General features: G+C 39.0%; 1 protein-coding gene across 1 annotated transcript in view; it reads right to left on the reverse strand.

Annotated features, from left to right (window-relative positions):
• Window positions 1-12,360, reverse strand: part of LOC143304255 (omega-amidase NIT2-A-like) — a 33,666-nt gene extending 21,306 nt beyond the window's left edge. Inside the window, exon 1 of the mRNA XM_076626661.1 lies at window positions 2,720-12,360. The gene's annotated coding sequence lies outside the window, so the exon portion shown is untranslated. The remainder of the gene's footprint in view (window positions 1-2,719) is intronic.
• Window positions 12,361-12,631: the final 271 nt, after the last annotated feature.

The following is a 12,631-nucleotide window of genomic DNA, read 5'->3' on the forward strand; positions in this document are numbered from 1 at the left end:
ACGAGGAAAGAAACCAGACGAAGTTAGATCCGAAATTCAGGGGTCCATTCGTAATAGCAGAAACTTTGGAAGGAGATAGATATACCCTAAAAACCTTAGACAGACTGAGAAAAATGCCAGAAGGTTGCGTCCCTGCTGAGTTAGACGTCTGCGGTGATGACAACGGCGGTGATAATAACGATGCAAGTACACTGACCTCAGAGGATCATTAACACTGCGTTGTGGTCATAGTAATACACCGAGTGGTTTTATATGCTTTTTGTTGTAAACCGTTGAGTGGGTTTACGTGCTTTTTGTTGTAAACCGTTGAGTGGGTTTACGTGCTTTTTGTTGTAAACCGTTGAGTGGGTTTACGTGCTTTTTGTTGTAAACCGTTGAGTGGGTTTACGTGCTTTTTGTTGTAACCCGTTGAGTGGGTTTACGTGCTTTTTGTTGTAACCCGTTGAGTGGGTTGATGTGCTTTTTGTTGTAACCCGTTGAGTGGGTTGATGTGCTTTTTGTTGTAACCCGTTGAGTGGGTTGATGTGCTTTTTGTTGTAACCCGTTGAGTGGGTTGATGTGCTTTTGGTTGTAACCCGTTGAGTGGGTTGATGTGCTTTTGGTTGTAACCCGTTGAGTGGGTTTATGTGCTTTCTGGGTGTAATGCACCCAACGTGGCAATATGATCCAACAAACTGAGGTTCACCAGTGTACGAAATCGAAAATGATCTGTTGTGTCATTACGGTCTGACTGGCGACTCACAGAGCGCACCTAACACTTTGAATACAAATTATAACATTACAAATTCCTATTCTCTTTTATTTTTCTGTTGTCAAACCTCCGAACGAAACTTTGTTATTGCACTGGACCCTTGACTTGCTTGGACATTTAGTTAAATCGTAAATAATGTCAGTTGAATCTAATGTAAGAAAACACGATATTTTAGTTACACACGAGGACGTGTGATAGTCAGGAAGGCCGTGTCGGAGATGAAAGAACACCGGAGCCTTTGGAATTTTGGATAATCCCGCAACATTGTAACCTAGAGTCTACTATAGCTGTAATTGAACAATTGTAGTTATTCAATCCGATTGTAACTGTTCGAGATTAGTGACGGTGAGCTTTGGCTCGAGGTGACAGTCAGTCGCCGAACGTAGCCGCGGTCACGGGATGAACGCTTTGCCTAACAACAGGTATCGAGTAATTCTATAGCTCTCCTTAAAAGAAATATACGTGGCGACACGCGACTGTAAACATTCCAACGGTTTCTGTCCCGTGGCTCGCCACACGCAGACCCTATTCTTCGAGCAAGATGATTGCCAGATGTCGATGCGTCTCCGCAGTACATGTTCGGCTAGCCCGAGGGCCCGTTATAAATCTTAAGGTTTAGTTAACTAAAGTCCTTCAAACAGACAAACAGTCTTTGTCCCAACTACGGGAAGATAGGGGAGACATACGTTTCAACGAGCGGCGTCTCCCACTAGCAACTTTCCCTCGAGGGCGGCTAGCATCTTTTTCTAACCACCGATATGGAGATTGACCAATTAGCAGCAACGCCAATTTCCCTTACTTTCTGAACGAAGGCTTTTCTCGACGAATCCGATGATCTCGTGTCCTTAGACACACCCCATTATAGTTTTCCTCCGTGGCATCATCGGGACGGGAAAGACATTCTTTCTCGCGATCTCATTGATGAAAGGAGTAACTCTTTACGACCAGTGAATATTACGCGTCCGACTTAGATTTTGTGAGTACGTTCATCTATCATCCCGTCGACCGCGGATTCGTTATTGAACCTAGGATCATTGTCATTAGTTTCTCGAGCACCTAACTACCGCGGTTACTTGTCCGGTTCTATAATAATCGTATTTGCACTAGTCAATGTCTTCTCCATTGCATAACGACAACGTGTAACCCAAACGAAGATTCGTTTCACGCCCCTAACCCTAATTCTAATGTAAACCCGACATATATATATATATATATTTACGTGACAAGCTTTCATTTCAATCTATATTTAAGATTAATATTTTATCAGTTTCTGTTCGTAACAACATCGAAGTAGTCAATAAGTTTGAAGAGTATAATTAAGGAAGTTATGAAGCAAGAGGTTAAGAACAAATTCTGAAAGAGGTTATGTACAACTCAGTAGTACTGCTTTACATTACTTTGCGAATTACTTTTCAAGCATAAAAATAGTTTAACAGCCACTTATAGTTACTTCCTTACCATTACATTCATTAAATTCGTTTGATTTTGTAAACAAAATAACCACGCTGACCAGTCTCTTATTTAAAATAGAATTATTTTGTCATATATCCAACAGTTTACTTTCTCTTCGTAAATATTATTAATAATTTTATCAATTTCGTATACTTCCATCCTTCGTATAAGTGACAATGAATCAGAAGAGTTTCATAGCAATATTGAACAACATACAGTCAACTACAACACCATTAGATACATCCACCATACAGTCAACTACAACACCATTAGATAACAGCAATACAATAGATTATAATTTTCTACGCGTCATTGATTCATCATCATCATTTTCCATTTTTTTAGCATATGTAAAAACGTATCTGACGTAATCTTACCTCGCTCTTTGAGTACAAAAATCCATTCAAATGAAACAAAGGGAAAAGAAATAAGAAAACAAACACTCACATACGAATCTTCATTACATAACTGTATGTACTCCTCGAGGTATAATTACTCAGACACGTTACAGCGTACCTTCTTCGTTCCCTGATGGCTGATGTTGATCGTTGAAGTTTACAATGAAAGAATTTCGTCAACGGCGCCATCTGGATCCTTGTTGAAAAATTAAAATAGCCGCAACAGCACCATTGAGCTCATCACCCAGAGTAGCTCTTGTTGCTGAGTCGTGGAGGAATTCTTATCATCAACGACATAAACTATACCAGTTCCGGTAACGTTCTTCAGATGGTCCAGGCTCTCGAACTCGCAACATCGCTCTCCAACACGGAATTTCTTGCATGTCTGTAGTAAAAAGAAATCGATCAATTGTACAGATCAATCTTCACTCGACTGCTCGAGAATTCAGATCATCCAGAGAATAGAATAGAGACGTGGAAAAATGTAGTGCGATCATCGCAGTGGGAGGAAATAGGGGGATAGGGACCAAATGAATGAACGAGATGTTAAGGACAACTGACGATAAGTTCTTCTTTTGTCGAGAATTGCATGTTTGTGAATGGTTTGTGGGTGGTTAGGTGGAGAGAACTGAAGAGTTTGGAGGTGACTGGAAGAGTGTTTTGGGCAAGGTAGATTGCAGAATGGTTGCGGTAGCATTGTGTTAATTATGGGTTTGTACATGTAATCTTTGTATGTATCACTACATACAACCTAACGTATATTTTTAATAATACATCAGAGTTCTAGTTATTTCATAGCTATGAATTTTATACCCTATAATCTTGACGTTTTATTTCACAGAAGCGTTTGAATATCCATAAAAATTAAATGAACCAATGTATTCATTATCTTATAGAGAAGATATATTATTTTTAATTATGTTCCAATTATTTATCATGATCCTGATTTCCTTATTCTGAAAATTTGAAAGAAAATTTTGTAGTTTGATACTTTCAGCGACAAAGGGTCAATATTGCTTTAGTATATTTCGTCACATATACATGTATATCTATATGTCGGAGATGAAAGGACACCGGAACCTTTGGATAGCCCCGCAACATTGCAATCTAAAGTCTACTATAACTGTAACTAAACTATTGTAGTTATTCAATCCGATTGTAACTGTTCGAGATTAGTGACGGTGAGCTTTGGCTCGAGGTGACAGTCAGTCGCCGAACGTAGCCGCGGTCACGGGATGAACGCTTTGCCTAACAACAGGTATCGAGTAATTCTATAGCTCTCCTTAAAAGAAATATACGTGGCGACACGCGACTGTAAACATTCCAACGGTTTCTGTCCCGTGGCTCGCCACACGCAGACCCTATTCTTCGAGCAAGATGATTGCCAGATGTCGATGCGTCTCCGCAGTACATGTTCGGCTAGCCCGAGGGCCCGTTATAAATCTTAAGGTTTAGTTAACTAAAGTCCTTCAAACAGACAAACAGTCTTTGTCCCAACTACGGGAAGATAGGGGAGACATACGTTTCAACGAGCGGCGTCTCCCACTAGCAACTTTCCCTCGAGGGCGGCTAGCATCTTTTTCTAACCACCGATATGGAGATTGACCAATTAGCAGCAACGCCAATTTCCCTTACTTTCTGAACGAAGGCTTTTCTCGACGAATCCGATGATCTCGTGTCCTTAGACACACCCCATTATAGTTTTCCTCCGTGGCATCATCGGGACGGGAAAGACATTCTTTCTCGCGATCTCATTGATGAAAGGAGTAACTCTTTACGACCAGTGAATATTACGCGTCCAACTTAGATTTTGTGAGTACGTTCATCTATCATCCCGTCGACCGCGGATTCGTTATTGAACCTAGGATCATTGTCATTAGTTTCTCGAGCACCTAACTACCGCGGTTACTTGTCCGGTTCTATAATAATCGTATTTGCACTAGTCAATGTCTTCTCCATTGCATAACGACAACGTGTAACCCAAACGAAGATTCGTTTCACGCCCCTAACCCTAATTCTAATGTAAACCCGACATATATATATATATATATATTTACGTGACAAGCTTTCATTTCAATCTATATTTAAGATTAATATTTTATCAGTTTCTGTTCGTAACAACATCGAAGTAGTCAATAAGTTTGAAGAGTATAATTAAGGAAGTTATGAAGCAAGAGGTTAAGAACAAATTCTGAAAGAGGTTATGTACAACTCAGTAGTACTGCTTTACATTACTTTGCGAATTACTTTTCAAGCATAAAAATAGTTTAACAGCCACTTATAGTTACTTCCTTACCATTACATTCATTAAATTCGTTTGATTTTGTAAACAAAATAACCACGCTGACCAGTCTCTTATTTAAAATAGAATTATTTTGTCATATATCCAACAGTTTACTTTCTCTTCGTAAATATTATTAATAATTTTATCAATTTCGTATACTTCCATCCTTCGTATAAGTGACAATGAATCAGAAGAGTTTCATAGCAATATTGAACAACATACAGTCAACTACAACACCATTAGATACATCCACCATACAGTCAACTACAACACCATTAGATAACAGCAATACAATAGATTATAATTTTCTACGCGTCATTGATTCATCATCATCATTTTCCATTTTTTTAGCATATGTAAAAACGTATCTGACGTAATCTTACCTCGCTCTTTGAGTACAAAAATCCATTCAAATGAAACAAAGGGAAAAGAAATAAGAAAACAAACACTCACATACGAATCTTCATTACATAACTGTATGTACTCCTCGAGGTATAATTACTCAGACACGTTACAGCGTACCTTCTTCGTTCCCTGATGGCTGATGTTGATCGTTGAAGTTTACAATGAAAGAATTTCGTCAACGGCGCCATCTGGATCCTTGTTGAAAAATTAAAATAGCCGCAACAGCACCATTGAGCTCATCACCCAGAGTAGCTCTTGTTGCTGAGTCGTGGAGGAATTCTTATCATCAACGACATAAACTATACCAGTTCCGGTAACGTTCTTCAGATGGTCCAGGCTCTCGAACTCGCAACATCGCTCTCCAACACGGAATTTCTTGCATGTCTGTAGTAAAAAGAAATCGATCAATTGTGCAGATCAATCTTCACTCGACTGCTCGAGAATTCAGATCATCCAGAGAATAGAATAGAGACGTGGAAAAATGTAGTGCGATCATCGCAGTGGGAGGAAATAGGGGGATAGGGACCAAATGAATGAACGAGATGTTAAGGACAACTGACGATAAGTTCTTCTTTTGTCGAGAATTGCATGTTTGTGAATGGTTTGTGGGTGGTTAGGTGGAGAGAACTGAAGAGTTTGGAGGTGACTGGAAGAGTGTTTTGGGCAAGGTAGATTGCAGAATGGTTGCGGTAGCATTGTGTTAATTATGGGTTTGTACATGTAATCTTTGTATGTATCACTACATACAACCTAACGTATATTTTTAATAATACATCAGAGTTTTAGTTATTTCATAGCTATGAATTTTATACCCTATAATCTTGACGTTTTATTTCACAGAAGCGTTTGAATATCCATAAAAATTAAATGAACCAATGTATTCATTATCTTATAGAGAAGATATATTATTTTTAATTATGTTCCAATTATTTATCATGATCCTGATTTCCTTATTCTGAAAATTTGAAAGAAAGTTTTGTAGTTTGATACTTTCAGCGACAAAGGGTCAATATTGCTTTAGTATATTTCGTCACATATACATGTATATCTATATGTCGGAGATGAAAGGACACCGGAACCTTTGGATAGCCCCGCAACATTGCAATCTAAAGTCTACTATAACTGTAACTAAACTATTGTAGTTATTCAATCCGATTGTAACTGTTCGAGATTAGTGACGGTGAGCTTTGGCTCGAGGTGACAGTCAGTCGCCGAACGTAGCCGCGGTCACGGGATGAACGCTTTGCCTAACAACAGGTATCGAGTAATTCTATAGCTCTCCTTAAAAGAAATATACGTGGCGACACGCGACTGTAAACATTCCAACGGTTTCTGTCCCGTGGCTCGCCACACGCAGACCCTATTCTTCGAGCAAGATGATTGCCAGATGTCGATGCGTCTCCGCAGTACATGTTCGGCTAGCCCGAGGGCCCGTTATAAATCTTAAGGTTTAGTTAACTAAAGTCCTTCAAACAGACAAACAGTCTTTGTCCCAACTACGGGAAGATAGGGGAGACATACGTTTCAACGAGCGGCGTCTCCCACTAGCAACTTTCCCTCGAGGGCGGCTAGCATCTTTTTCTAACCACCGATATGGAGATTGACCAATTAGCAGCTACGCCAATTTCCCTTACTTTCTGAACGAAGGCTTTTCTCGACGAATCCGATGATCTCGTGTCCTTAGACACACCCCATTATAGTTTTCCTCCGTGGCATCATCGGGACGGGAAAGACATTCTTTCTCGCGATCTCATTGATGAAAGGAGTAACTCTTTACGACCAGTGAATATTACGCGTCCAACTTAGATTTTGTGAGTACGTTCATCTATCATCCCGTCGACCGCGGATTCGTTATTGAACCTAGGATCATTGTCATTAGTTTCTCGAGCACCTAACTACCGCGGTTACTTGTCCGGTTCTATAATAATCGTATTTGCACTAGTCAATGTCTTCTCCATTGCATAACGACAACGTGTAACCCAAACGAAGATTCGTTTCACGCCCCTAACCCTAATTCTAATGTAAACCCGACATATATATATATATATTTACGTGACAAGCTTTCATTTCAATCTATATTTAAGATTAATATTTTATCAGTTTCTGTTCGTAACAACATCGAAGTAGTCAATAAGTTTGAAGAGTATAATTAAGGAAGTTATGAAGCAAGAGGTTAAGAACAAATTCTGAAAGAGGTTATGTACAACTCAGTAGTACTGCTTTACATTACTTTGCGAATTACTTTTCAAGCATAAAAATAGTTTAACAGCCACTTATAGTTACTTCCTTACCATTACATTCATTAAATTCGTTTGATTTTGTAAACAAAATAACCACGCTGACCAGTCTCTTATTTAAAATAGAATTATTTTGTCATATATCCAACAGTTTACTTTCTCTTCGTAAATATTATTAATAATTTTATCAATTTCGTATGCTTCCATCCTTCGTATAAGTGACAATGAATCAGAAGAGTTTCATAGCAATATTGAACAACATACAGTCAACTACAACACCATTAGATACATCCACCATACAGTCAACTACAACACCATTAGATAACAGCAATACAATAGATTATAATTTTCTACGCGTCATTGATTCATCATCATCATTTTCCATTTTTTTAGCATATGTAAAAACGTATCTGACGTAATCTTACCTCGCTCTTTGAGTACAAAAATCCATTCAAATGAAACAAAGGGAAAAGAAATAAGAAAACAAACACTCACATACGAATCTTCATTACATAACTGTATGTACTCCTCGAGGTATAATTACTCAGACACGTTACAGCGTACCTTCTTCGTTCCCTGATGGCTGATGTTGATCGTTGAAGTTTACAATGAAAGAATTTCGTCAACGGCGCCATCTGGATCCTTGTTGAAAAATTAAAATAGCCGCAACAGCACCATTGAGCTCATCACCCAGAGTAGCTCTTGTTGCTGAGTCGTGGAGGAATTCTTATCATCAACGACATAAACTATACCAGTTCCGGTAACGTTCTTCAGATGGTCCAGGCTCTCGAACTCGCAACATCGCTCTCCAACACGGAATTTCTTGCATGTCTGTAGTAAAAAGAAATCGATCAATTGTACAGATCAATCTTCACTCGACTGCTCGAGAATTCAGATCATCCAGAGAATAGAATAGAGACGTGGAAAAATGTAGTGCGATCATCGCAGTGGGAGGAAATAGGGGGATAGGGACCAAATGAATGAACGAGATGTTAAGGACAACTGACGATAAGTTCTTCTTTTGTCGAGAATTGCATGTTTGTGAATGGTTTGTGGGTGGTTAGGTGGAGAGAACTGAAGAGTTTGGAGGTGACTGGAAGAGTGTTTTGGGCAAGGTAGATTGCAGAATGGTTGCGGTAGCATTGTGTTAATTATGGGTTTGTACATGTAATCTTTGTATGTATCACTACATACAACCTAACGTATATTTTTAATAATACATCAGAGTTCTAGTTATTTCATAGCTATGAATTTTATACCCTATAATCTTGACGTTTTATTTCACAGAAGCGTTTGAATATCCATAAAAATTAAATGAACCAATGTATTCATTATCTTATAGAGAAGATATATTATTTTTAATTATGTTCCAATTATTTATCATGAACCTGATTTCCTTATTCTGAAAATTTGAAAGAAAGTTTTGTAGTTTGATACTTTCAGCGACAAAGGGTCAATATTGCTTTAGTATATTTCGTCACATATACATGTATATCTATATGTCGGAGATGAAAGGACACCGGAACCTTTGGATAGCCCCGCAACATTGCAATCTAAAGTCTACTATAACTGTAACTAAACTATTGTAGTTATTCAATCCGATTGTAACTGTTCGAGATTAGTGACGGTGAGCTTTGGCTCGAGGTGACAGTCAGTCGCCGAACGTAGCCGCGGTCACGGGATGAACGCTTTGCCTAACAACAGGTATCGAGTAATTCTATAGCTCTCCTTAAAAGAAATATACGTGGCGACACGCGACTGTAAACATTCCAACGGTTTCTGTCCCGTGGCTCGCCACACGCAGACCCTATTCTTCGAGCAAGATGATTGCCAGATGTCGATGCGTCTCCGCAGTACATGTTCGGCTAGCCCGAGGGCCCGTTATAAATCTTAAGGTTTAGTTAACTAAAGTCCTTCAAACAGACAAACAGTCTTTGTCCCAACTACGGGAAGATAGGGGAGACATACGTTTCAACGAGCGGCGTCTCCCACTAGCAACTTTCCCTCGAGGGCGGCTAGCATCTTTTTCTAACCACCGATATGGAGATTGACCAATTAGCAGCAACGCCAATTTCCCTTACTTTCTGAACGAAGGCTTTTCTCGACGAATCCGATGATCTCGTGTCCTTAGACACACCCCATTATAGTTTTCCTCCGTGGCATCATCGGGACGGGAAAGACATTCTTTCTCGCGATCTCATTGATGAAAGGAGTAACTCTTTACGACCAGTGAATATTACGCGTCCAACTTAGATTTTGTGAGTACGTTCATCTATCATCCCGTCGACCGCGGATTCGTTATTGAACCTAGGATCATTGTCATTAGTTTCTCGAGCACCTAACTACCGCGGTTACTTGTCCGGTTCTATAATAATCGTATTTGCACTAGTCAATGTCTTCTCCATTGCATAACGACAACGTGTAACCCAAACGAAGATTCGTTTCACGCCCCTAACCCTAATTCTAATGTAAACCCGACATATATATATATATATATTTACGTGACAAGCTTTCATTTCAATCTATATTTAAGATTAATATTTTATCAGTTTCTGTTCGTAACAACATCGAAGTAGTCAATAAGTTTGAAGAGTATAATTAAGGAAGTTATGAAGCAAGAGGTTAAGAACAAATTCTGAAAGAGGTTATGTACAACTCAGTAGTACTGCTTTACATTACTTTGCGAATTACTTTTCAAGCATAAAAATAGTTTAACAGCCACTTATAGTTACTTCCTTACCATTACATTCATTAAATTCGTTTGATTTTGTAAACAAAATAACCACGCTGACCAGTCTCTTATTTAAAATAGAATTATTTTGTCATATATCCAACAGTTTACTTTCTCTTCGTAAATATTATTAATAATTTTATCAATTTCGTATACTTCCATCCTTCGTATAAGTGACAATGAATCAGAAGAGTTTCATAGCAATATTGAACAACATACAGTCAACTACAACACCATTAGATACATCCACCATACAGTCAACTACAACACCATTAGATAACAGCAATACAATAGATTATAATTTTCTACGCGTCATTGATTCATCATCATCATTTTCCATTTTTTTAGCATATGTAAAAACGTATCTGACGTAATCTTACCTCGCTCTTTGAGTACAAAAATCCATTCAAATGAAACAAAGGGAAAAGAAATAAGAAAACAAACACTCACATACGAATCTTCATTACATAACTGTATGTACTCCTCGAGGTATAATTACTCAGACACGTTACAGCGTACCTTCTTCGTTCCCTGATGGCTGATGTTGATCGTTGAAGTTTACAATGAAAGAATTTCGTCAACGGCGCCATCTGGATCCTTGTTGAAAAATTAAAATAGCCGCAACAGCACCATTGAGCTCATCACCCAGAGTAGCTCTTGTTGCTGAGTCGTGGAGGAATTCTTATCATCAACGACATAAACTATACCAGTTCCGGTAACGTTCTTCAGATGGTCCAGGCTCTCGAACTCGCAACATCGCTCTCCAACACGGAATTTCTTGCATGTCTGTAGTAAAAAGAAATCGATCAATTGTACAGATCAATCTTCACTCGACTGCTCGAGAATTCAGATCATCCAGAGAATAGAATAGAGACGTGGAAAAATGTAGTGCGATCATCGCAGTGGGAGGAAATAGGGGGATAGGGACCAAATGAATGAACGAGATGTTAAGGACAACTGACGATAAGTTCTTCTTTTGTCGAGAATTGCATGTTTGTGAATGGTTTGTGGGTGGTTAGGTGGAGAGAACTGAAGAGTTTGGAGGTGACTGGAAGAGTGTTTTGGGCAAGGTAGATTGCAGAATGGTTGCGGTAGCATTGTGTTAATTATGGGTTTGTACATGTAATCTTTGTATGTATCACTACATACAACCTAACGTATATTTTTAATAATACATCAGAGTTTTAGTTATTTCATAGCTATGAATTTTATACCCTATAATCTTGACGTTTTATTTCACAGAAGCGTTTGAATATCCATAAAAATTAAATGAACCAATGTATTCATTATCTTATAGAGAAGATATATTATTTTTAATTATGTTCCAATTATTTATCATGATCCTGATTTCCTTATTCTGAAAATTTGAAAGAAAGTTTTGTAGTTTGATACTTTCAGCGACAAAGGGTCAATATTGCTTTAGTATATTTCGTCACATATACATGTATATCTATATGTCGGAGATGAAAGGACACCGGAACCTTTGGATAGCCCCGCAACATTGCAATCTAAAGTCTACTATAACTGTAACTAAACTATTGTAGTTATTCAATCCGATTGTAACTGTTCGAGATTAGTGACGGTGAGCTTTGGCTCGAGGTGACAGTCAGTCGCCGAACGTAGCCGCGGTCACGGGATGAACGCTTTGCCTAACAACAGGTATCGAGTAATTCTATAGCTCTCCTTAAAAGAAATATACGTGGCGACACGCGACTGTAAACATTCCAACGGTTTCTGTCCCGTGGCTCGCCACACGCAGACCCTATTCTTCGAGCAAGATGATTGCCAGATGTCGATGCGTCTCCGCAGTACATGTTCGGCTAGCCCGAGGGCCCGTTATAAATCTTAAGGTTTAGTTAACTAAAGTCCTTCAAACAGACAAACAGTCTTTGTCCCAACTACGGGAAGATAGGGGAGACATACGTTTCAACGAGCGGCGTCTCCCACTAGCAACTTTCCCTCGAGGGCGGCTAGCATCTTTTTCTAACCACCGATATGGAGATTGACCAATTAGCAGCAACGCCAATTTCCCTTACTTTCTGAACGAAGGCTTTTCTCGACGAATCCGATGATCTCGTGTCCTTAGACACACCCCATTATAGTTTTCCTCCGTGGCATCATCGGAACGGGAAAGACATTCTTTCTCGCGATCTCATTGATGAAAGGAGTAACTCTTTACGACCAGTGAATATTACGCGTCCGACTTAGATTTTGTGAGTACGTTCATCTATCATCCCGTCGACCGCGGATTCGTTATTGAACCTAGGATCATTGTCATTAGTTTCTCGAGCACCTAACTACCGCGGTTACTTGTCCGGTTCTATAATAATCGTATTTGCACTAGTCAATGTCTTCTCCATTGCATAACGACAA

The sequence above is a fragment of the Bombus vancouverensis genome, unplaced genomic scaffold (assembly GCF_051014615.1).
Source record: "Bombus vancouverensis nearcticus unplaced genomic scaffold, iyBomVanc1_principal scaffold0028, whole genome shotgun sequence".
NCBI classification, from domain to species: domain Eukaryota; kingdom Metazoa; phylum Arthropoda; class Insecta; order Hymenoptera; family Apidae; genus Bombus; species Bombus vancouverensis.